General features: G+C 46.1%; 1 pseudogene; it reads right to left on the bottom strand.

Moving 5' to 3' along the window:
- Positions 1-2,609: 2,609 nt before the first annotated feature.
- Positions 2,610-24,737, bottom strand: part of LOC138845061 (V-type proton ATPase subunit S1 pseudogene) — a 36,086-nt pseudogene continuing 13,958 nt past the window's right edge.

The raw sequence follows: 24,737 nt of genomic DNA, 5'->3' as shown, positions 1-24,737 counted from the left end.
TGGGAGAAAATATTTGCAAACTATACAACTGATAAACGTTTAATAACCAGAATATATAAAGAGATCAAGAAATTCAGCAACAAAAAACAATCCAGTTAAGAAATGGACAAAGGACTTAAACAGACATTTTTCAAAAGAGGAAATCCAAATGGCCAACAGACACATGAAAGAATGTTCAGGATCACTAGCCATCAGAGAAGGTCAGATCAAAACCACAATGAGTTTTCACCTCACCCCAGTTAGAATGGCTTTCATACAGAAATCAACAAACAACAAATGCTGGTGAGCACGTGGGGGAAAAGGTGCCCTAATCTACTGTTGGTGGGAATGTAAACTGGTAAAGTCGTTATGGAAGACAGTGTGGAGATTCATCAGAGGTCTGAATATAGACTTTCCATATGACCCAGCCATCCCACTCCTGGAAATTAACCCAAGAGAAATGAAATCAGCATATGAAAAATCTATCTGTACTTCCATGTTTATTGCAACTCAACTCACAATAGCAAAGACATGGAATCAACCCAAATGCCTGTCAACTGAGACTGGATAAAGACATTATGGGATATGTACACCATGGAATACTACACAGCAGTAAAAAAAAATGAAGTCCGGTCATTCACAAGAAAATAGATGAAACTGGAAAATATCATACTTAGTGAAATAAGCCAGTCCCAAAGGGACAATTTCTATATGTTCTCCCTGATATGTAATAACTAATAGAGCACCTAAAAGATAATATGTAGAAATGAAATTGACTCTTTGAGAAGCAATGATTACAAACAGCCCTTCTCTTGACTGTTGAGGAACAGCTTTTTTTTTTTTTTTTTTTTTTTTTTTTTTGACAGGCAGAGTGGACAGTGAGAGAGAGAGACAGAGAGAAAGGTCTTCCTTTTCCGTTGGTTCACCCCCCCAATGGCCGCTGGCCGCTGCGGTCAGTGCACCACGCTGATCTGAAGCCAGAATCCAGGTGCTTCTCCTGGTCTCCCATGCGGGTGCAGGGCCCAAGCACTTGGGCCATCCTCCATTGCACTCCCAGGCCACAGCAGAGAGCTGGACAGGAAGAGGAGCGACTGGGACAGAATCTGGCGCCCCAACTGGGACTAGAACCCGGTGTGCCAGTGCTGGTGCCGCAGGTGGAGGATTAGCCTATTGAGCCGTGGCGCTGGCCGAGGAACAGCTTTTTATTCTATGTCTTTGTATATCTTTTCCTTTATAATATTTTCCTTATATTTTTCTCTTTCATATGATTCACTGAATGCTATACTTAATATAGAGTTAATCATATATATATAAAGTTATTTTATATATATATATATATAAAGTTAATTGAAAATAGGCCAGTGCCATGGCTCAATAGGCTAATCCTCTGCCTGCAGCGCCAGCACCCTGGGTTCTAGTCCCAGTTGGGGTACTGGATTCTGTCCCGGTTGCCCCTCTTCCAGTCCAGCTCTCTGCTGTGGCCAGGGAGTGCAGTGGAGGATGGCCCAAGTGCTTGGGCCCTGCACCCCATGGGAGACCAGGAGAAGCACCTGGCTCCTGCCTTCGGATCAGCATGGTGCGCCGGCCGCAGCGCGCTGGCCGCGGCGGCCATTGGAGAGTGAACCAACAGCAAAGGAAGACCTTTCTCTCTGTCTCTCTCTCTCACTGTCCACTCTGCCTGTCAAAAAAAAAAAGTTAATTGAAAATAGATCTTAATAAAGAATAAGAGAATAAGAAAGGGAAGAGGAAGGGGGTGGGAGTGGGAGGGTGGACACAGTGGGAGGAATCGCCAAGATCATAAAGTTACAATTGCGAAATGTATGAAGTATGCAACCACAAAGCAGTATAGTACTACATATATTCATACAGACATGTTTCTAAGGGCACAACCTAACAACTAGCCATAAGGCCCCAAATCCATTTAGTTGGCTGCTAAAAATAGCAGCTTAAGTGTTAAAAGATCAAATGGATATCTTTTTTTCTTTTGGTGACCCATCTTTATTTTATTAGAAAACAAAGCAACAAAGCACATTGCTCCCACCAAGCAAGCCTAGTAGGAACATTCCACAAACCCAGTGATCCTACTCAGCTCATCTGTCACACAGGTCCCTTCCTTCTCCCGCCACAGAAATAAACCCCAGCATATGCTTATTGCCAGCACAACATTACCAAGACACGATAACAACAACCAAGCAGGACAGTTAACTAGTTACTTCTATATTCTGCCCAACTCAGGGCCCCCGAAGCTCTTGGCTGCCCAGGGAGCCTCATAAACCCTGGGGAGGGAGGATCTGCTACACAAAAGTGCTTTAGACAGTGAGGGTTAATGGTAGATAAACATGAATAAATCAAGGAAGGACAAGGGACCCTAGGACTGATGACCCCTGCCGTTCACCATGGCTGAGCCTGGGAGATAGGTCTAGTCTAGGCAAAATATCTACAGCTTGTTGGTAGAGGTGATGGGGAGCCTCAGGGAAGCCCCTCAGCAGGTTGAAGAAGTAAGACAAGCTGAGAGGCCTGGAGGCTCATGCTTGGTAGCAAGAGGGTGGCCCTTGGGTCCAGCACGCCACAAGGTGGGATGGTGACAGCCTGGGACACCATCACAACCAGAACCCCTGATTGGCACAGCGTCACACAATCTGGGTCAAAGAGACGGTAGGGCCCTTGTGGTCACCACGACGATCCATGGTCTTGAGGTTGAGGATCAGGTGCAGGCCACAGGTGAAGATAAAGAGCATGAAAAGGGAGGTGAGCAGCCCCATCCAGATGCCTGGAGAGAAAAAGCCGACACAGTCGCTGGCGTAGGAGAACTGCTCAGCTGACACGTTGAAAGCCTGAAGCTGGAAGTCGTGAAGTCACGTGCCACAGTGAGGGCTGTGGGCGGGCCCCCAGGAGATTGCCCTTGTTGCTCAGACTGCTGACATACTCGCAGTGCAAGGAGTAGATGCTGGGCCCTGTCACCTGGGAAGCGTTGAAGTAGACAACAGAGCCGTTGCTGTGGATTTCCAGGCGCTCCATGGTAAACCAATTCCTGGCAGACATGGGGTAGAAGCGGTTAGCCAGAATGAAATTGAATGTCACCATGGTACCAAAGAGTTGTTCATAGGTCAGCGAGAGCCTGGCAATGGAGTCATTCAAGGAGTCAGTCAGGTTGAGCTCCTGCACCCCAAAGGGGAGGGATGTCAGGTCTTCCCACAGGTCCTTGTAGGCCACAGAGAAGTTTTGGGTGCAGAACAGGATCTGGGGAGCAGTGTCGTTGTAACTCACGGGGGGATGGATGACAGCTGACACTGGCTGTTTCTGTAGCAGCTGGCGACCTAGTTCCCGGGCCACCACAGCTCCATCACGGCCCATCCTGGAAGGGTGGGCCGCTGTGAAGGCTGCCGTATAGGGAATGTCCTCAGAGTTGAGTTTGCTCAGCACCTGCCCGATGACTTCATCGTTGCCTGTAAGGACTTCCCTGGGTGCCACCGGACCGGAACTGGCCATGTAGGGCAGGTGGATGAGCAGCAGGGTGGGGAGGCTGGCATTGAGCTTCAGCTCTTGTAGGGTGGCCAAGTCCACGTGCCAGGTGCTGGTCTCTAGTTTCTCCTGCAGGTAGGCCATCAGCGTGGCAACCGCACAGCAGTCGAGGGCAGGAAGCATCAGGAGGAGGGGGCCAGGCCCAGGGCATTCTCTAGGTTAGAAAAGGCGCTGTCCTGCTTGTTTCAACACACCGCCGTAGGCCGTGAAATCCTCAACGCTGAGCGCGTCCTGCAGGAACAGCAGCACGTGCCGGGGCCCCAACTCCAGGGCGGGCTCTAAGTAGGTGGACTGCTGTGCAGCGCCTGTGAGGTGGCCCTCGTGAGTGTCGGCCCCCGGCGCCCACAAGTCCCAGCCGCCGGACCACAGCACCAGCGGCACACATGCTGCACGGCCTCAGCTGCCACCACCACCAGCGACAGCAACCGCCACGGAGCCAGGACCCTCAGTGCCCCTGTTCCCCTGCCTGGCTGCACCTGGGCTGCCAGCATTGCTGCTGCCGTCATCATGGCGTCAGCCTCCATGCCGGCACGTACTGTTTCTCTTTGACTTCTGGTCACCTGATTTGAGAAGTTTCTGGAAGCATGTGTTCCTCCACGCCTTCGCCCGCCCTCGTCACAGGGGTTGGCTGTGCACATGAATCACTTCTCCGTTTTTAAGAACAGTGAACTTTTACACTTTTGGTCTTGTCAGCTGCCCCGTCTCTAATCTTGAGCTTTTTAGTAGATACTAGCTTTTAAATATGAGGATGGTAGGTTAGAGAGGGAGGAAAGTAAGTAGAATTTTTAAAATGTAACTATTTTCCGCAGATGGTTTTGTGGGATAAATAGGCAGGCAGCTAGTGAGGTCTGGAAATCTGAACCCACCGTCCTCCTGCCCCATGCGCCCTTCTGCTTGTTAATCAAAGTGCCCGCCTTCCCATCATGCATCTGTTGCATCCTGGACTTGGGTGCAAAGATGATAAAAGCAGGGGGAAGGGGTGAGAGCGCCTCTTTTCCGTCTTGGTCCTTGCGTTGGTGTGTTGTGTCTGACTTTTTGGGGCTTTGTAGGAGCGTTTCCAGTGCGCTCTCTCTGCCTTGGACCTCACTTAGAGGTGCTGCCTTTGTCTTGTCTGGTCTCGGAGGGAGCTTTCCCACTCTCCCGCCCTCCTAGTCTCGGATAGACCTTCACAGCTGCAGGTACAGTTTCGGATTTTCATTTTCTCATTAGTTAGTGGGCAGAGCCCACCCATGTGTATTGTGCAGGGCGGCCCACACTGATTCGTAAATGATGTTTATTCTCCCACTGCCAAATAAACTTTGTTTCTGTGTGTACATGATAGCAGTCTGAGTAGACAAGAACCAGGATTAAAAGTTAATAAACTCATTGCCACATCAGTAACAGGTTTGATAAATGTCTTAGGGTGGGAGAAGTTAGTATTTAACTAATGCTTCATTGGGTTTATGTCCTTCATTTCTCTTCTTGCAAGGGATTTGCAAAATTGATAGTGTTTTTTGAAGAACGGAATATTAGTTTCTGTTGTGTCAGTTTGATAGTGGTCCATATCATGCAAGAACAGATGACTCCAGCAGATGGCACCAAAGTCCATCCCTTGCTCTCTACCTTGCTGCAGGCTCTAATGTTTTAAGGTCAGCATATACCACCCTCAATAAAACAAAATAGTTTTGTTGTTGTTTGGGTTTTTTTCCTGTCAGCAGAGACCAGCACCACCGAAGCTCCACAGGAGAAAATTCCAGTAAGGTGTGTAGCGTCAACCAGCCCCAAGAGTTGTTACCTTCGGCAGTATAACCAGCCACCAGATCTCCAGGTTTCCAGTCTACGGAGTTTGTGCCAGTACAGTTTTGAAGAAATGGCCGCAGAGGTCTAAAGATCAGTCCTGCCTCTCATTTGTTGCTGTTTTTCCTCGTACTGTCCTCTTGAAAGCAACAACTCTGGGGTGTTTTGGGAAGCCTCAAAGTTTGGTCTCTATTTTTATTTGAAAGAGAGAGAGAATATGAATGAGAATATCTTTCATTTGCTGGTCCACTCCCCAAATGGCCTCAATGGCCAGGGCTGGGCCAGGCCGAAGCCAGGAGCCTGGAACCCCATCCAAGGATCCTATGTGGGTTCAGGGGCCCAAGGACTTGGGCCATCTTACACTGTTTTCCCAAGCACATTAGCAGGGAGCTGGGTCAGAAGTGGAGCAGTCAGGTCTCGATTCCACACCTCTGTGGGATGCTGGTGCTGCAGATGGCAGCTTAACCTGCTGCACTACAATGCTAGCCCTCAGCTTACTCTTTAAAAAGACTACAAAGCATGAGGTCCCCAAGGCCTTCCTTCTTTCATTAGGCCCACGACTTTCCCCTAGGCTGTGACCAAGATATACATGAAGAGAACGGGAAGTAGTAAAGGTGACAGTATTGTCTGCAAGTACTTTTCCAGGTCCAGGGGAAGAGGACTGACAGATGAGGAAACTAGAGAATAAGAAACCTAAGCAGCAAACACAGTGAGACATTTATGTCATGCCCAGACATCTATGTATTGTTGTCAATGTGTGTGGCACTGTGAAAACTGAAAGGAGACACAGTGCTTGGGTGCCAGATATTAATTACTAGATGGAAAGAGAGTTTATTCCATGTAGGAGTATGTTGGTGCCAGCTGGCACCTGATCAGTTTGTACATGTCTCTGCATCCAGTGACTTCATGTCAGTGGTTTCAAAGAAGCCCTGGTAGGAGTACTTAAACCAGAGAGAACAGAAAACTCTAAGTCAGAACTCCCCTAGAGTCCCAGAGCTGAATGTTATACATTACCAGGACATTGGTGATTTGATCCCACCACAGTGAAAACTATTTAAAGATTTTTTTTTAATTTAAAATTTGAGAGGTAGGTAGGGTTACAAACAAAGAGAGGTAGAGACAGAAAGAGAGGTCTTCCATCCACTGGTTCACTCCCCATCAGATGGCTGCAATGACCGGAGCTGTGCCAATCCAAAGCCAGGAGCCAGATGCTTCTTCCTGGTCTCTCACGCAGGTGCAGGGCCCAAATACTTGGGCCATCTTCTACTGCTTTCCCAGGCCACAGCAGAGAACTGGATTGGAAGAGGAACAGCTGGGACTAGAATCGGTGCCCTCAGGCAAAGGATTAACCTACGCTATGGTGCCAGCCCCAGTGCAAACTGTTTAAAGAAAGGTAGGGCAGGGCATTGTCACAGTTGGGAAACAAAGGAAAGGTCATGGTCTTGGATTCAAGGTCAAGCTGATTGTCTTTCTACCCCTTGCTATGTTTGCCTCAGCTTCTGCCTCTCTCTTGTGACCAATATCATTCAACCTACTTAGTTGCAGAGTGGTTGGGAGATTTAGATGAGATATATTTACACAGGTATTATATCAATGGATTTTACCAAGATAACAGAGGCAGCTTGTGAAATTTGTAAAATTATCATAATGAGGCCTTCCTAATCCCAGTTTTATGAAGAATACAAGATGCTGCATATTCTCTTATTTTCTATTAGTAGTGCTTATTGTTGTTTCCTATATACTCAACACTGTGATAGTTGGACAATCATAAAAGATGTGAAAACATTTTGTAGTTTACAAAGTTTTTCTGTAACAAATATTTGTAAAGTATAAGGCATCATGCAAGGAAAGATACTGTTACTTTTTTCAAGTTTATCTCTTCCAATATGAGTACACTCATATTTGCAGTGTAACATACCCTGCAACTAATACAAGGGAATGTCAAAGAAGATTATGGGAAATGCATAAACGAAAAACCACTGTGGGATGGCATTTGGCCTGGAAGTTAAGATATGGGTTAATATGTCCCTGTCCCATACTGGAGTACCTGGGTTCTGTTCTCACCTCTGGCCCCTGACTCCAGCTGACCCTAGGAGGCAGCAGGCACAGCTCAAATGACTGGGTCCCTGCCACCCACATGGGAAACCTGAATTGAGTTTCTAGGTCCCAGCTTTTGCCCTCTGAGCTTCTGTTTCCATCTGCCTAATGGGTGTTTTTCCAACTTGCATGAGCAATGCTTTGTGGCAAAAGCATCCTGGGAAATTGGGAGGCCTCTGTGCAGAAGCACAGATACTTGCCTCCTTCTGTTGCTCATGCACGCATGGAGCTGGGGCCAGAGACTGTGAAGAAGCCAAGGCGTCCATCAGAGCTGCTTCCGAAGATGTGGGGCACACAGGGAAAGTCCAGAGATGCTGAGCCAAATATCAGAGCAAGTGAATTTGACTCCTGTTTGATGACGCCTCTTCTGGGACACATAGTCAACACACTTGGGCTATCTACAGGTATAGTTTGGCTCCTTATGGCCCCTTCAAGGAGTTTCACTCAAGAGCCTCAAAATATATGCACACTTAGTCAATGAATTTGCATAAGCTTCCAGGTTCGTCTCTGAGAGTATAGAATAGAGTGTCCGGTAGAAGTACAATGCAAGTCACACAGGTGTGCCACATGGGGCAGGTGTTTAGCCTTGTGTTTAAGACACAGTTTAAAAAACCCATGTCCCCAACTGGAATGCCCGAGTTTGACTCCTGACTCCAGTTTCCTGCTAATGCAGACCTTGGGAAGCAATGGTGATGGCTCAGGTAACTGTCTTCTTGCTGCCCACCTGGGAGACTCAGGTGGAGCTACCTGTTCAGATCTTTCTGGGCATTTGGGGAATGACCAAGTGTGTGGAAGTTCTATCTGTTTCTCTCTGGCCCTCAAATAAATAAATAATTAAATAAATAAATATAAACATTTTAAGATCAAACGATGGACTCTCATGACCATGGATACTGGCTCCATGGCCACTTAGTCATTCCAGAACTCTTCTAATGTGGCATGTCAGGTCCTAGTGAGGGAAGTAGCTTCCTCCCTCATGGAGTTTACAGCCTCAGTGGGGAGACAGGGATCGTGAAATGACACAGATGATACCTAAAGTACGACTGTGACAAGCAGTTCAGAGGAGAATCCCAAGTTCCATTTGGGAAGGTGAAAGAGTGGCTTGGTGCCGTGGTTTGCTGTGGCTGAGCTGTGGCCTGAAAGAAATGTACTGTCTCACAGCTTTGGAGGCTGGGAATCCCTGATGAAGGTGAGGGCAGGGTTCTGCTCCCTCTGAAACCTCTAGGGAGGATCCTTCCTTGCCTCATTCACTTTTTTTTTTAACTTATTTGACAGGTAGAGTTAGACAGTGAGAGAGAGAGAGAGAGAGAGAAAGGTCTTCCTTCCGTTGGTTCACCCCCTAAATGGCTGCTACAGCTGGCACTACACCGATCCAAAGCCAGGAGCCAGGTGCTTCCTCCTGGTCTCCCACGTGGGTGCAGGTGCCTAATCACCTAGGCCATCCTCCACTGCCTTCCTGGGCCACAGCAGAGAGCTGGACTGGAAGAGGAGCAGCCGGGACTAGAACCATATGGGATGCCAGTGCCGCAGGCAGAGGATTAGCCAAGTGAGCCATGGCGCCAGCCTCTCCTCATTAACTTTTAAAACACTAACTTATTTTTATTTATTTGTTTTTTTGCAAGACAGAGGCAGACATAGATTTTTTTTAAAGATTTATTTATTTTATTTGAAAGGCAGAGTTACAGAGAGGCTGAGGCAGAGAGAGAGAGAGGTCTTTTACCCGCTGGTTCATTCCCCAGATGGCTGCAATGGCCACAGCTGGGCCAATCTGAAGCCAGGGGCAGGAGCTTCTTCCAGTCTCCCACGAAGGTACAGGGGCCCAAGAGCTTGGGCCAACTTCTACTGCTTTCCCAGGCCATAGCAGAGAGCTGGATTGGAAATGGAGCAGCCAGGACTCAAACTGGCGCCCACATGGGATGCCAGCACTGCAGGCAGTGGCTTTACCTGCTGCATCACAGCGCTGGCCCCATTTTATTGTTTTTTAAGATTTTATTTATTTATTTGAGAGATAGAGTTACAGATAGGGAGAGGGACAGACAGACAGAAAGGGCTTCCATCTGCTGGTTCACTTCGCAAATGGCCTCAATGGCTAGAGCTGGGCCACGCTGAAGCCAGGAGCCAGGAGCTTCTTCTGGGTTTCCCATGCAGGTGCAGGGGCCCAAGCACTTGGGCCATCTTTCACTGCTTTCTGAGGCCATAGCAGAGAGGTAGATCAGAAGAGGAGCAGCCAGAACATACACCAGTGCCCATCTGGGATGCAGGTGCTGCAGGTAGAGGCTTAGACTGCTAGGCTACAGGCAGACATGAATATTCCATCCTTACTGGTTCAGTCCCAAAATGCCTGCGACAGCCAGTGTCCAGCCAAGCTGAAGCCAGAAGCCCAGAACTCAATCCAGGCCTCCCCCATGAGTGGTACAGACCCAACTATGTGAGCCATCACTTGCTGCCCTTCAGGGTATACATTAAGAAGCTGGAATCAGAAGCATAGCTGGGGCTTGGACCCAAGAACTCCAGCATGTGATGTGGGGATCCCGAGCGGTGTCTTGACCCCTGTGCTGAACATCTGCTCCTTTTCCTAGTTTCTGGTGTTACGTCAATCTCGGCACTCCTTGGCTTGTAGACACCTCCCTCCAACCTCTGCCTTCACCATCACATGACTCCTTCCTTTTGTGTCTGTGTCCAAATAGCTTTCCCCATCCAAGGACTCCCATTGTAGGACATAGGGCCTTTCTAATTCCAGCATGACTTCATCTTAACTTGATTGTGTACATCTACAAAGACCCTATTGCCAAGTAAGTTCATATTTATAGATACTAAGGGTTAGGACTTTCAGAAGAACATCATTCAATCCACACATGAAGAAGTGATGCTTGAACTGAGATCTGGAACTTGAGAAAGGCTTATCCATTCTTTTTTTTTTTTTTTTTTTTTTTTAATTTGACAGGTAGAGTTACAGACAGAGAGAGAAAGGTCTTCCTTCCGTTGGTTCACTCCCTAAATGGCCACTACAGCCGGAGCTGCACTGATCCGAAGCCAGGTGCTTCTTCCTGGTCTCTTTCTGGGTGCAGGGGCCCAAATACTTGGCCATCCTCCACTGCCCTCCAGGGCACAACAGAGAGCTGGACTGGAAGAGGAGCAGCCGGGACTAGAACCTGGTACCCATAGGGGATGCTAGCATCACAGGCAGAAAATTAACCTACTCCCCCACAGCGCTGGCCCCAGTGGCTGCTCCACTTCTGATCCAGCTCTCTGCTGTGGCCTGGGAAAGCAGTAAGAGATGGCCCAAGTCTTTTGGCCCCTGCACCTGCATTGGAGACCCAGAGGAGGCTCCTGGCTATGGATCAACCCAGCTCTGGGCATTGTGGCCAATTGGGAAGTGAACCAACAGATGGAAGACTTTCTCTCTCTCTCTCTCTCTCTCTGCCTTTCAAATAAATAAATAAATTTTTTTAAAAAATGAATGTAAACAAAGAAGAGGGCAGGGGGTCATGAGGTTATGTTTCTGTTTAGAGGCAGACTTCACTTTCCTGTACTTTTGCAAGTCTCATTATAGTTCAACCTTTTTCATCATTATTATATGTGGTGTGGTGGCCTGTGATCAGTGGTTACTTGGGGCTCCCAGAGAGCACCATATAAGCCTGTTACTTTATCAGTATTATTATTGATTTTACTGAGGTACTATTACTTCATCAGTAAATATTGGTGTGCTCTGACTGCTCCACCAACCAACCAACCCTTCCCCATCTCACTCCCTCTCTCCAGACCTTCCGATTCTCAGAGATGCAACAATATTGAACATAAATCAATTGATGAAGCTACAATGGCTCTAAGTGAATGGAAGAGTTGCGTATGTCTCTCTCTCTCTCTCTCTCTCTCTCTTTTTTTTTTTTTTTTTTTTTTTTTTGACAGGCAGAGTGGACAGTGAGAGAGAGAGACAGAGAGAAAGGTCTTCCTTTTGCCGTTGGTTCACCCTCCAATGGCCGCTGCGGCCGCCGCACCGCGCTGATCCAATGGCAGCAGCCAGGTGCTTATCCTGGTCTCCCATGGGGTGCAGGGCCCAAGCACCTGGGCCATCCTCCACTGCACTCCCTGGCCACAGCAGAGAGCTGGCCTGGAAGAAGGGCAACCAGGACAGAATCCGGTGCCCTGACCGGGACTAGAACCCGGTGTTCCAGCGCCGCAAGGCGGAGGATTAGCCTAGTGAGCTGTGGCACCGGCCGCGTATATCTCATTTTAAGTCTAAATCCAGGAGTGATTAAGCTTAGTGAGGAAGGCATGGCAAACACTGAGACTCACCAAAAGCTGGGCCTCTTGTGCCAGCCAGCCAAATTGTGAAAGGAAGGATCATTTCTAAGCTGTGGATTTTGCTCAGGATCAGGCAGGAGACACATGGTGCCAGGCAGTTGGAGGTGGTGAGAAGATTGAGGGGTACTTAGCAGAGAAAGGGATAGACGTTGGGCATGGACCACCTGTGGGAGTGAGGGAGTTGCTAGTTGGTGTATTGTTTCTCTATAAAGGCCGTTGGTGCTCTGCTGTGGTAGGATTGTGTTTAGGTCACCTGATCTGCTCTCTGCTGAATGCTCCACCTTCAGTTCTTTGTAACCCTTCACTGCTCTTCAGAACAATGTGTGAAGTAAAACATTTCCCAGAAGGCAGACACTTGGGCCAGTGGTACTGCATACCTCCAGCCTGGAACGCTGAGAATTCTGGCCCAGATACCTGCCCAAGCTTCTGTCTCCACAGAGTTGCACACTTCCTGATGGCAGAGTTTGCCCTACTAATACTGTACATCCAGCATTTCCAATGTTTATTCACTTATTTTTATTTATTTGAAAGGCAGAGTGACAGAAAGAGAGCCCTTCCACCCTGTGGTTCAGTCCTGTGATGCTACGTATTATTGATGTGGGTAATTCCAGGTGTGGCTGATGCCATCTGAAGGCTACTGTCTCTCTTATCAGTGTGTTCTGGAGAAGTCATTGTATCATCCATCTAATTCAAAGGAGAAGAGGTGGAGAGTGGAAAGTTTGGGCAGAATGGTGCTGTGTTTATTGATGAAAGCGGCCCGTTGGTCAGAATGTCTGGGAAGAACAGGTTTTAGAGACGTCTCATCTGGCCTCTCCCTCCTATGCAAGCAGCAGGTACACAGCCTGCCAGGTACAGCCTGCCCTGGTTGCGCTCTCCTGAGTCCTGGTCACATACGGTTCTGCCTTTTCTCCCTCTTCACTATCACCTAATAGGGAGGTGAAATATATTTTAAATAATTTTTTACTTGTTGAAGAAGTCACTGTATCCTGTTTTCTATTTAATAATATGTTGAGGTAAAAAAATTGATTCTGTCTTCCCATCTCCTATTCCACTTTCAGAATATCCACTGATACTCTGCAGTGTGTCAAGAGATTAAGACCTAGAAAAGGTGTACACTCTCAGCGGCAGGAATTCCACTTCTGGACACTTGCTTTAAGGATAATCAAATATGTATCTGTTACAATGCTCATTGCACCAATGTGAAAACTTTTTAAAAGAAATGTGTCTTACTTTTAAAATGACTCTATTGAGTTATTATTGACATAGAGTAAACTGCACATATTTAAAGTATACAGTTGGGTAAGTTTTCACATATATATGAATTTATCATGGTGATATTTTATGACATTTTCTACTTCACAGTGTGGCATGAGCATTTCCTGAAGTTTATAATTGTTTTAGAAAATTGTTTTAATGATTGCATAGTATCCTATCATATGGCATATAATTTATAACTTTGAATAATGAAAGATAATTGAATATTCAACAATAGGGAATTGAGTGAATTGTGACCTACTCTATTTATTTTAAGGTTTATTTATTTGAAAGACAGTGACAGAGACAGACAGACAGAAGGAAAGAGTTCTTCATCGGCTGGTTCACTCCACAAATGGCTACAGGGGCCAGGCTAGGCTGAAGCCAGGAGCTCAGAGCTCTGTCAAGTTCTCCTATGTGGGTGGCAGGGGCCCAAGCGGTTGGGCCTTATGCTGCTGCTTTCCCAGGCTCATAAGCAGGGAGCTGTATTGGAAGCAGAGCAGCTGGAGCTTGAACCAGAACTCCAATGTGAGATACTGGGGTTGCAAGCAACAGATTAAACTATTGTACCACAATATTGGCCTCCTTTTTTAATGTTTTAAAATTCTGTTTATTGGGGCTGGCACTGTGGTATAGCACGTTAAAGCCCCGGCCTGCAGCACTGGCATCCCTTATGGGTGGTGGTTCGACTCCCAGCTGCTCCATTTCCAATGCAGCTCCCCGCTAATGCACCTGGGAAAGCAGCAGATGATGGCCCAAGTCCTTGGGCCCCTGTACCTGTGTGGGAGACCCAGAAGAAATTTCTGGCTCCTGGCTTCAGATTGGCTTAGTTACATCCATTGTGGCCATTTGGGGAGTGAACCAGCAGATAGAAGATCTCTCTCTCTCTCTCTCTCTCTCTCTCTCTCTCCCTCTCCCCCTCTCTCTCCCTCTCTCTCTCTCCTTCTCTCTGTAATTCTGCCTTTCAAATAAATAAAATAAATCTTAAAAAAATTTTCTGTTTATTTGAAAAGCATGGAGACAGAAACAAAGAGTTCCTATTGGCTGGTTCACTCCCCAAATCTCCACAAATGCTAGGGCTGGGCCAGGCTTAAGTCAGGAGCTATTCAATACCCGTCTCCCACAAGAAGGATGCAACTACTTGAGCAATTACCTGCTGCCTCCCAGGCTGTGCAGTAGCGGGAAGCCTTCTCCAGGGCCTTTAAAGTAATCCCATCTGTGGGGAGGGCATTTGGCACAGTGTTTAAGATACCACTTGGGATGCCTGCATCCCATGTTGGAGTGCCTTGGTTGGAGTCCAGGCTCCACTTCTGACCCCAGATTCCTGCTGATGCACATCCTGGGAGGCAGCAGGTGATGGCTCAAGTAATTTGGTCCCAGCCTCCCATATGGGGTTTCTAGATTGGATTCCCAACTCCTGGCTTCAACCTGGCCCAGTCCTGGTTTTTGCAAGCATGTGGTTAAGCCAGCAAAAGGGAGATCTTGCTCTGTCTCTTTGCCTTTCAAATAAGTAAACATAAAATTTTAAAAATTTAAAAATTCCACCTATAAGCTTTTGAGTCAACAATATCATCTTCCTATAGTCCCATTGTTAGGTCAGGAAACAGGCTTTTCTCCCTTGCTCATTCTCTCTCAATTACCTTTCCCATTTTCTCTTTAAGACTTGCTGGCTGGCCTCTGCCCATGACTGCTCTGGAACTGGTAACCTTTAGGCTGTCAGTGACCTTGATGGCCAGATCCCATGGGTTTCCTCTTGTCTTGCTTCTGGTCTGTGGCATTTGACAATCATGTTTTCCAGTCCCTTCCAGAAATTTCCTCCTGAGGTTTCCATAACACCCTGTCCTGGGGTTCCCCCTCCCTCTCAGCTGCTTCCAGCTTCTTCCTGGCGCAGGAACTCATCCCCACACCCTGGACTGCTGCAAGAATTACCTGGCTGGTCGATTTCCCTGCCTCCAGCTTTGCCTTTGGAATCAGTGTCGTCTTTCTAGTAAGGAAATCTAATCCTGCTCTCAAGTCTAAAAGTATGGACTGACGTGCCAGGATAAAAATCTAACCTCCTTAGATATAGAATGCTCCTTGTAATCCGGCACCTGGTGACCTCTGTCTGATAACCTCACCTCTACAGTGCGCAGTGTAGACCCTCTGTACCCCCAGGATTGGAAGACCAGGATGTCCCATGCCTCTTATTGCTGCACCTGTGGTTGCTCTAGTTTAGAACTAGTGACTGTGGTTGCTTGTGTGCCTCTGTCTCTCGTGGCTGGGCAAGCTTCTGGAGGGCGTGATCTTCTTGCCTTCTTTTATCTCAGGTTGAGTAAAATACCTTGCTGTGAGACAATACATAAATAAATGTGAGTAGCTCTAGAAAAGAGACCAGTGTCTTGGTGGAGTGAAAGTCAGGGGCACAGCAGGTACTGAAAGTCAGATTTTGAAAAGTCCTGACCTGGGCCTGGTGTTGTGCAGCAGGTTAAGCCACTGCCTGCAATGCCAGCATCCCATGTTAGAGCAATGGTTCCAGTCCCAGCTGCTCCACTTCTGATCCAGCTCTCTGCTAATGTGCCTGGGAAAGTAGTGGAAGATGGCCCAAGTCCTTGGGCTCCTACATGGTTATGTGGGAGACCCAAATGAAGTTCCTGGATCCTGGCTTTGGCTTGGCCTAGCTCCAACCATTACACCCTTTTGGGAAGTGAACCAGCAGATGGAAAACACCTCTCTCTCTCTCTCTCTCTCTCTGTAACTACCTTTCAAATAAATGAATAAATCTTTTTTAAAAAAGAAAAAAGTCCTGACCCTTCCCATGATGTAAACATCTTTTCTACTGAGGGGCCTCCATGGATGACAAAGACTGAGAGGAAATGCATGTGGTCCCTGAATGGTTCAGCAAAAATAAAGTGTGTGCTGTAATCCTGGACTGGGGTATAAAGAAGGCATTTGAGAAACACCACAAATTGGAGAATTTAATTAGAGCTGGCAGCGTAAAGCCATGTCACAGTAAAGGAGTCCTTCCCACAGCCTGCTGAATTTCTGGGAAGAAGAGCGGGCAGACAGGGACGCGTGGGCCAGAGGGGATGTCCCACGGTCCTCCCCCAAGCATGGGGCTCCACCTGCCTTCTGATAACAATTTACAAGAGTTTATTGGTTCACTTGAGTTCACACAAGAGGAAGAGGCAGAGTGGTGTAGCCGAAAGATATCATGTCTACATCAAGAAACTTGAGTCTTTCCCCTAGATCTCTTGCTGACTGTGTAATCTCAGAATCCCCAGTAGCCTTTTTTACATATAAAGTGAAAGGACAGGGACAGCACTGTGGTGCAGTGGGTGAAAGCTGTCGCCTGCAGTGCCAGCATCCCATATGGACACTGGTTCAAGTCTCGGCTGCTCCACTTCCGATCCAGCTCTCTGCTATAGCCTGGGGAGGCAGTGGAGGATGGTGCAAGTGCTCGGGCCCCTACACCCACGTGGGAGACCTGAAGGAAACTCCTGGCTCCTGGCTTTGGATTGGTGCAGCTTTGGCCCTTGTGGCCAACTGGGGAATGAATCAGCAAATGGAAGACCTCTCTCTGTCTTTCTGCCTTTGCCTCTCTGTAACTATGCCTTTCATATAAATAAGTAAATCTTAAAAAAATAAAGTGAAAGGACAGTTCCCATGTCTTTCAGTTACAAAATTCAGAAAGAGGGAACAACTTGTTTGTCACATTTCAGGTTTTACTTGATCTCCATTTCCAAGGAATAGAAGTAAAGGGGCTGAATCCTCTCAGGGTGCAAGAGAAGATTCTTTCCTACCCTCACCCTTGACCATGACCTGCTTACATAATTGTTGCTTATATAAATGTTCAAGTCACTCAAGGCTTTTCCCTGGAGGAAATAACTTCAGTTTCACTCTTGTTTCAACTCTTGTCATGTGCTAGGACTTGAAATAAACGGTCTTAGAGTTGATTAATCTGTGAAAGAAAGTTTCTGCTCAGAGTTCTTTGAAAGCTGGCAATTCTGAATCAGATCTGGCCTTGAGCCACTGCTGAGAAGGGGCAAAGAGAGAGAAGGGGAGGGGGGAGTCTTGTTACAAACTGACATGGCTTCCTTAGTGGTGGTTTGTGGTTTACACCAAAGCCACCAATCATTTAGTGAAGGTGCTAATTAGGGGAAAGAGGTTTGGCTTACTGTCTACAGCCCCCAAGCTGGTTATGAACCAGGAGGCTGAGCTGGTGGCTGTAGCCAACACTAGAAATTTACCCAATGCTGTTGCTGGGAGATGGGCCACCCCCATGTCCTACATGGTCATGGCATTGATTTCTCAAAGGCATCCCATTCTCTGAAGTTATGTATCTATCATCCTTCCTTCAACATTCACAGCCAATAAGGATATAAAACATAAGACTTAGTTTCCAGCTTGGGAGGCTGAAGATCAAAGTTATTTTTTAACTTGTCCAATGTCACCCAACTGGTACATGGAGGATCTGGGATTCAAAGCTGTTATATATGAATGTTAGCCGTCGCAAAACACACCGGACACCAGAGTAAGGGAAAGGGTTTATTGGGGAACACCTTACAGATCGGAGTGAAGGGGAGATAAAGGAAAAAGAGAGGAGACTATAAGAGAGAGAGAGAGACAGAGAGGAGGGAGAAGAGAGACGAGAGGAGGAGACTAGAGAGCAGAACCAAGAGAGAAGGAGAGAGCCAAGAGAGCACAGGAGAGAAGGACCAAGAGAGCACGTGTGCAGGAACAGGCCCTTTTAAAACTTTGCCCGAGGGCGGGCAGGGAAGCAGGAGCAGCGAATCCCATTAGGATGGGGGTGGAGCCTGGCTCAGGCAGCTGGGCCATGCAGCCACCCGGCTAAAACTGCACCAGTTTCCTAACAAAAGCTACATCTACCTCAGGACCCTGGTCTGCCTCTCTGCATTCCCTATTCATGAAGCCTTCTCCATGTTGTCAGCTGCTAAAGAAACCATAGCCAAGGGACTGGCGCTGTGGCAAAGCAGGTAAAGCCGCTGCCTGCAGTGTCAACATCCCATATAGGCACCAGTTTGAGTCCTGGCTGCTCCACTCGCGTTCCAGTTCTCTGCTATGGCCTGGGAAAGCAGTAGATTTTCCAAGTCCTTGGGTCCCTGTACCCACGTAGAAGACACAGAAGTTCCTGGCTTTGGATTGGCACAGCTCCAGCCATTGTGGCCAACTGGGGAGTAAACCATCAGATGGAAGACTTCTCTCTCTCTCTCTCTCTGCCTCTCCTTTGCTCCCTGTGTAACTCTGACTTTCAAATAAATAAATCTTTAAAAAAAAGAAACCATAGTAGATTCCATCCATCCTTTTTTATTCTTTGCTACCATGATTCTTTAAAGCACTCTGCACCTATTTATGGATTATATTTACTTCTTTTTTTAAAAAAGTTATTTGAAATGCAGAGACAGAGATCTTCCATCTACTCGTTCACTCCCTGGATGCTTGTAACTGACAGGACTGGACCTGGTTAAAGCCAGGAGCTGGGAACTCAATCCAGATCTCCCATGTGGGTGGCAGGAATCCAACTACTGGAGCCATCCCTGCTGCCTTCCAGGGAAGCTGGACTGGAGAGCAGAGCTGGGACTCAAATCAGGCACACTGATATAGGATGTGAGGGCTCCAAACTTTCTTTTTTATTATTTATTTTTTCCCCAAAGAAACCTTTTATTAAAGGAATACAAGCTTCATGCATTTCACAAGTACAACTTTAGGAGTATAGTGATTCTTCCCACCATACCCATCCTCCCACCCCCTTCCCACTCTTTTCCTCCTCCCTCTCCCATTCCCAGTACCATTCTCCACTAAGATCCATTTTCAATTAACTTTATACACAGAAGAGCAACTCTACACTAAGAGTTTAGCAGTTTGGTCTCTTGATTCTCTTTTATAGCCTGCACCATATGACTCATTTGAGTATCTACTTTGTCTTTCCCACCACAATGTAAACCCCCAAGAGAGAAGGGGCCATGTGTATTTTGACTGAAAACATGTGAGTGGAATGACTGATAATAGAAACTCCAACATCAACATTCTCAAAGGCTCACCGCATATGTAGTGAAGCAGGGCCCAAACTGGTAATCAGAGACCTTGGCTCAACCCATGCCCACTTACTCCCTCACCACTTGGTTGTGTGTATGCATCCTCTCTTGGCCTCAGTTCTTTAATCACAAAGGAAGGATCATGGTTCTAGTCCTGGCTATTCTCACAGGCTCCTGCATGAAGAAAATGACAAAATTTAATCTTATTGTGTTGTTGAAGCTAATACCTTCTACAAACATGGCTAGTGATAGACCCTTTGAGGGAGGTGCCCATGTTCCTACCATGTTTGACTCTTTACACTTTATGTTTGTGAGTAGGTCATTCGAGAGGACTTCAAAAAGTTCATGGAAAATGGAAATACATGAGTTTACTTTGAAAAATTGTTTTTCACAATACCCAGAGAATGCATATTACAAAAAACTCAGAATAGATTTCAAAATTCGTTTTTCACAAAAATTAACATACTTTCAATCTCATTTTCCATACACTTTTTGATACCCTTATACAAATACATGGTTCAAAAACATCAAAATGTGCATAAAGGTGTAGGGGCAGCAAGATGTGATATTTTCCTCACCCACCATAAAGGTCATGGCCAACACTCCTATATCACTAGGTAAATTAACAAGAGACAAGCATACAAAATTATTTAAACAACACTTTCAGGACAAAGACATAGGACTCAGGGAAAACCGTCTTTCTGTTTAGGCTGGACAAAGAGTGGACAGTCATGTGGAAATGTGACTGGCAAGAAGGGTGTGATCTAACAGTAATAGATTGAAAGGGGAAATCCAGCAAGTCCTGTCTGTCCAGATTCTTCTTGGCTTGTCTGCTGTAGCATTCCTTCCTCCTGGAATGGGTCAGGATCTTTCTGGAATGAGAATTTCATGACCTATGATTGGGTGAGGGCAAGTCAGAGAATTTCCTTATGGGCAGCTCTTATATAAAAGGTGGGACCAAGATGAAAATACTGTTTCTAGGCTTTGTGGCCTGCTGTAGGGGAAAGGGATTCCAGTTGCAATGACCTGCCTTGGGGAGGGGGAATCCTGCTTTCCTAAGGCTTGCCTCTGGGCAGAATGAAGGGTGGGAGGCCGCAAGACAGAAGATCACAGAGACTTCAGTTCTGAGGCTGCTTCTGAGACCTTCAGTATCCTTTATTTCAAAATACTCAGCATGCTGAAGTGCCATAATTTGGGTTATTGTTTTCTGAACCCCAACAACAGTGTAGTATGACAATCCTCCCTTGTTCCTCTGCCCCCATCCACCCAGTTGCCACCGTCCCCCACAGCTAATCATTACTATTGGTTTCTTTTTTTCTTTTTTAACATGTCCAAGTTTTTTTTTATCCATATGCATAAGCAATCATGAAGCCACTTCCCCCAGAGGATGTCTTTTACCTGCAAGTTTTCCAGCTGCCTGCTGTATGTGAATCCTCAACTGATGACTGCTTGTGGATTGATTACTAAAGAATATAACAAAAAACTGGACCAAAATGTGACTTTGCAATATTCACAAAAGGTGAGCAGGTGTACTTGCTGAATGCCTCCTGCATTTGTCTTCCTTTCTCCTCCAGTTTAAGACCAACCCCCACACTTCGGCCTTTATTTTGTTTTGATTTTATTGGGAAATCGCAATTCATTGGTTGTTACTTGAATAAAATGAAATGTCCTTGAAACAGAGTCCGGCACAAAGACAGAATCCAGAAAGAACCAGACATTCTTATCACATGCAATCATCCCTCCTATCCATAGTACACTGCAAATGGCCTGTTCAACTTGGTGTCATGGGCTCAAATTCCCACACCCCAGAATTCATGTTAAAGCCCCCACTGCCAGCACCATGGTTTGTGACTGTATTTACAGCTAAAGTCTTCAAAAAGACAATAAAATTAAAATGAGATCATTAAGGTGGGCTGGTATCTTTATTTTTTTAAAAAAAGATTTATTTATTTATTTATTTGAAAGAGTTACACAGAGAGGGAGGGAGGGAGGGGGAGAGAGGTCTTCCATCCACTGGTTCACTCCCAAGTTGGCCGCAGCAGCCGGAGCTATGCTGATCTGAAGCCAGGAGCTAGGAGCTTCCTCGGGTCTCCATGCGGGTGCAGGGGCCCAAGGACTTCGGAAATCTTCTACTGCTTTCTCAGGCCATAGCAGAGAGCTGGGTGGGAAGTGGAGCAGCTGGTACTCGAACCGTTGCCCATATGGGATGCTGCACTGCAGGCGGTGGCTTTACCCACTATGCCACAGCGCCGGCCCCTGGTATCTTTATAAGAGACACACAGAGGGTGTTCCTGTAAAAATTTAGGGGGTGGGAGGAGTAGGTGGCAGCAACAAGGCAGGGAGAGAAGCCTCAGGAGGAAGCAACCCTGAGGACACCTTAATCTTGGAACTGAGTGTCCAGAACTGTGAGAATAAGGTCTTGTTGGCTAAGCTCCCCTAGCCTGTGGTCCTTTATTTTCATAACTGGAGCTAATGAGCTAATGCTCCTTGATTAGCTTTGTATTTCCCAAACAAATGAAACTAGAGATGCTTTCTTTGTATTGAGAGCCAGGTCTATGTCACCAGGACACAAGGCTGAAAAACACCTGTTCGAATGTGACACAGACACCAGCGGGGAGAGGAGGGACGCCCAGGGCTCCGAGTCCACACATCGGCGCTGGAAGCGGAGGTGAGCTCAGTAACCGGAGACATTGGCGGGGAAACTGCAGACAGAATTTAAGAGGGAAGCAGGCTTTGAAGAGGGAAAGTTCAACAGACTACAGGAGAGAAGGGAAAAAAAAAAAAAAAAAGGTGGGGGTGTACTGGTACAGACAAGTTCCTCTCTCCGCCAACCTTGCAAAGGCGAGCAAGAGACAAAGAGCTGGGATATACATAATAAAAGGGGAGAGTTAAGGCTACAATTCAGTAGCCTAGGCAACCCAGTGGGAGTCCGCAGGAGAAACTGAGCCTTCACAGACTCCTTGGGTAGAAGCCAGAGATCTGAAGCTAAATACCATCCATTCTGCTCAGCCTTGCAGTATTACTTACCTCCTGAATAAAAAAATAAAATAAAATAAATAAATGAATAAATAAATAAATAGAGATTTACCACGCATAACCTTTGCACACCTGTAACCCTGAAGAACCAAGCAGAGCTCTCAGGCCACACCCATCTCAAGCCTCCAAGGCTCCTCCAACAGCAGGCAGTCCACTTAACACAGACAAAGTATAAAAAAAAAAAAAACACCTCACAGTGAGGGAAAAAGAATTAACCATGCCAAGCAATAAACACAGAAATCGAGGGAACAAGATCAACGATGACACTATGAATCCTCCAAATAAACAAAACACCCCAAGCCAAGAGTATGAAGATGATGAGATAGAAGAAATGCAAGATACGAATTTCAAAAAATTTATGATAAGAACATTTAGAAGTTTTTCAAAAGCAAATCCTTGAACTACAGAAATCCTTATTGGACAGGATTGAAAATCTCTCTCGTGAAAATGAAATTTTAAGGAAGAATCAAAATGAAACTCAGAAACTAGTAGAACAGGAAAGTGTGATAGTGAAGAGAAATCAAAATGAAATGAAGAGCTCAATAGATCAAATGACAAACACATTAGAGAGCCTTAAAAACAGAATGGGTGAAGCAGAAGAGAGAATATCGGACTTAGAAGACAGAGAACAGGAAAGGATACAGTCAAACCAAAGAAAAGAAGAGGAAATTAGAAATCTAAAAAATATTGTTGGGAATCTACAGGATACTATTAAAAAAAAAAAAAAAACAACATTCGGGTTCTAGGAGTTCCTGAAGGCATGGAGAGAGAGAAAGGATTAGAAGGCCTTTTTAGTGAGATACTAGCAGAGAACTTTCCGGGTTTGGAGAAGGACAGAGACATCCTAGTACAGGAAGCTCATAGAACCCCCAGTAAACATGACCAAAAGAGATCATCACCACGACACGTTGTAATTAAACTCACCACAGTGAAACATAAAGAAAAGATCCTAAAATGTGCAAGAGAGAAACGTCAGATTACTCTCAGAGGATCTCCAATCAGACTCACAGCAGACTTCTCATCAGAAACACTACAGGCTAGGAGGGAATGGCGAGACATAGCACAGGTGCTAAGAGAGAAAAATTGCCAGCCCAGAATATTATATCCTGCTAAGCTCTCATTTGTGAATGAAGGTGAAATAAAGACCTTTCATAGCAAACAGAAATTGAAAGACTTTTCTGCCACTTGTCCGGCCCTGCAAAAGATACTTAAAGATGTGCTACACTCAGAAACACAGAAACACGGCCATCAATATGAAAGAAGGTAAAGGAAGAACTCCTACTAGTAAAAGAGCATGGGAAGCTCAAAGCATATATTAGAACTTATCTTTGGCAAATGGCAGGGCAAAGTCACTATGTATCAATAGTCACATTAAACGTGAATGGACCAGGCCGGCGCCGCGGCTCAAGAGGCTAATCCTCCGCCTAGCGGCGCCGGCACACCGGGTTCTAGTCCCAGTCGGGGCGCCGGATTCTGTCCCGGTTGCCCCTCTTCCAGGCCAGCTCTCTGCTGTGGCCAGGGAGTGCAGTGGAGGATGGCCCAGGTGCTTGGGCCCTGCACCCCATGGGAGACCAGGAAAAGCACCTGGCTCCTGGCTCCTGCCATCGGATCAGCGCGGTGCGCCGGCCGCAGCGCGCTGGCCGCGGCGGCCATTGGAGGGTGAACCAACGGCAAAGGAAGACCTTTCTCTCTGTCTCTCTCTCTCACTGCCCACTCTGCCTGTCAAAACAAAACAAAACAAAACAAAAAAAAAAAACAACAACAACAACAACAAAAAAAAAAAAAAACAAAAAAAAACGTGAATGGACTTAACTCTCCAGTTAAAAGACACCGATTGGCTGACTGGCTAGAGGAACAACACCCAACTATTTGTTGCCTACAAGAAACACATCTCTCTAACAAAGATGCATGCAGACTGAAAGTGAAAGGTTGGAAAAAGATATTCCATGCCAACAAAAACCAAAAAAAAGCAGGTGTAGCCATATTAATATCAGACAAAATAAACTTTAATACAAAAACTGTTAAGAGAGACAAAGAGGGGCACTATATGATGATTAAGGGTTCAATTCAACAGGAAGATGTAACTATTATAAATGTATATGTACCTAATTACAGGGCACCGGTCTATTTAAAAGATATGTTAAGGGACTTAAAGGGAGACTTAGATTCCAATGCAATAGTACTGGGGGACTTCAATACTCCACTCTCAGAAATAGATAGATCATCCAGACAGAAGATCAACAAGGAAACAGCAGATTTAATCGACACTATTGCCCAAATGGATCTAACAGATATCTACAGAACTTTCAATCCTACATCTAAAGACTTTACATTCTTCTCAGCAGTGCATGGAACCTTCTCTAGGATTGATCACATACTAGGTCATAAAGCAAGTCTCAGCAAATTTAAAAGAATTAGAATCATACCATGCAGCTTCTCAGACCACAGCGGAATGAAGCTGGAAATTAGCAACTCAGGAAACCCCAGAAAGTATGCAAACACATGGAGACTGAACAACATGCTCCTGAATGAACACTGGGTCATTCAAGAAATCAAGAGAAATCAGAAACTTTCTGGAAGTAAATGAGGATAACAACAAAACATATCAAAACTTATGGGATACAGCAAAAGCAGTATTGAGAGGCAAGTTTATAGCAATAGGTGCCTATATCAAGAAATTGGAAAGGTACCAAATAAATGAGCTTTCAGCACATCTCAAGGACCTAGAAAAACTGC

This window comes from Oryctolagus cuniculus, chromosome 13 (genome assembly GCF_051225735.1).
Source record: "Oryctolagus cuniculus isolate XC-2025 breed Fujian yellow rabbit chromosome 13, ASM5122573v1, whole genome shotgun sequence".
Taxonomy (NCBI): domain Eukaryota; kingdom Metazoa; phylum Chordata; class Mammalia; order Lagomorpha; family Leporidae; genus Oryctolagus; species Oryctolagus cuniculus.
This window is presented reverse-complemented; position numbering and strand designations above follow the sequence as displayed.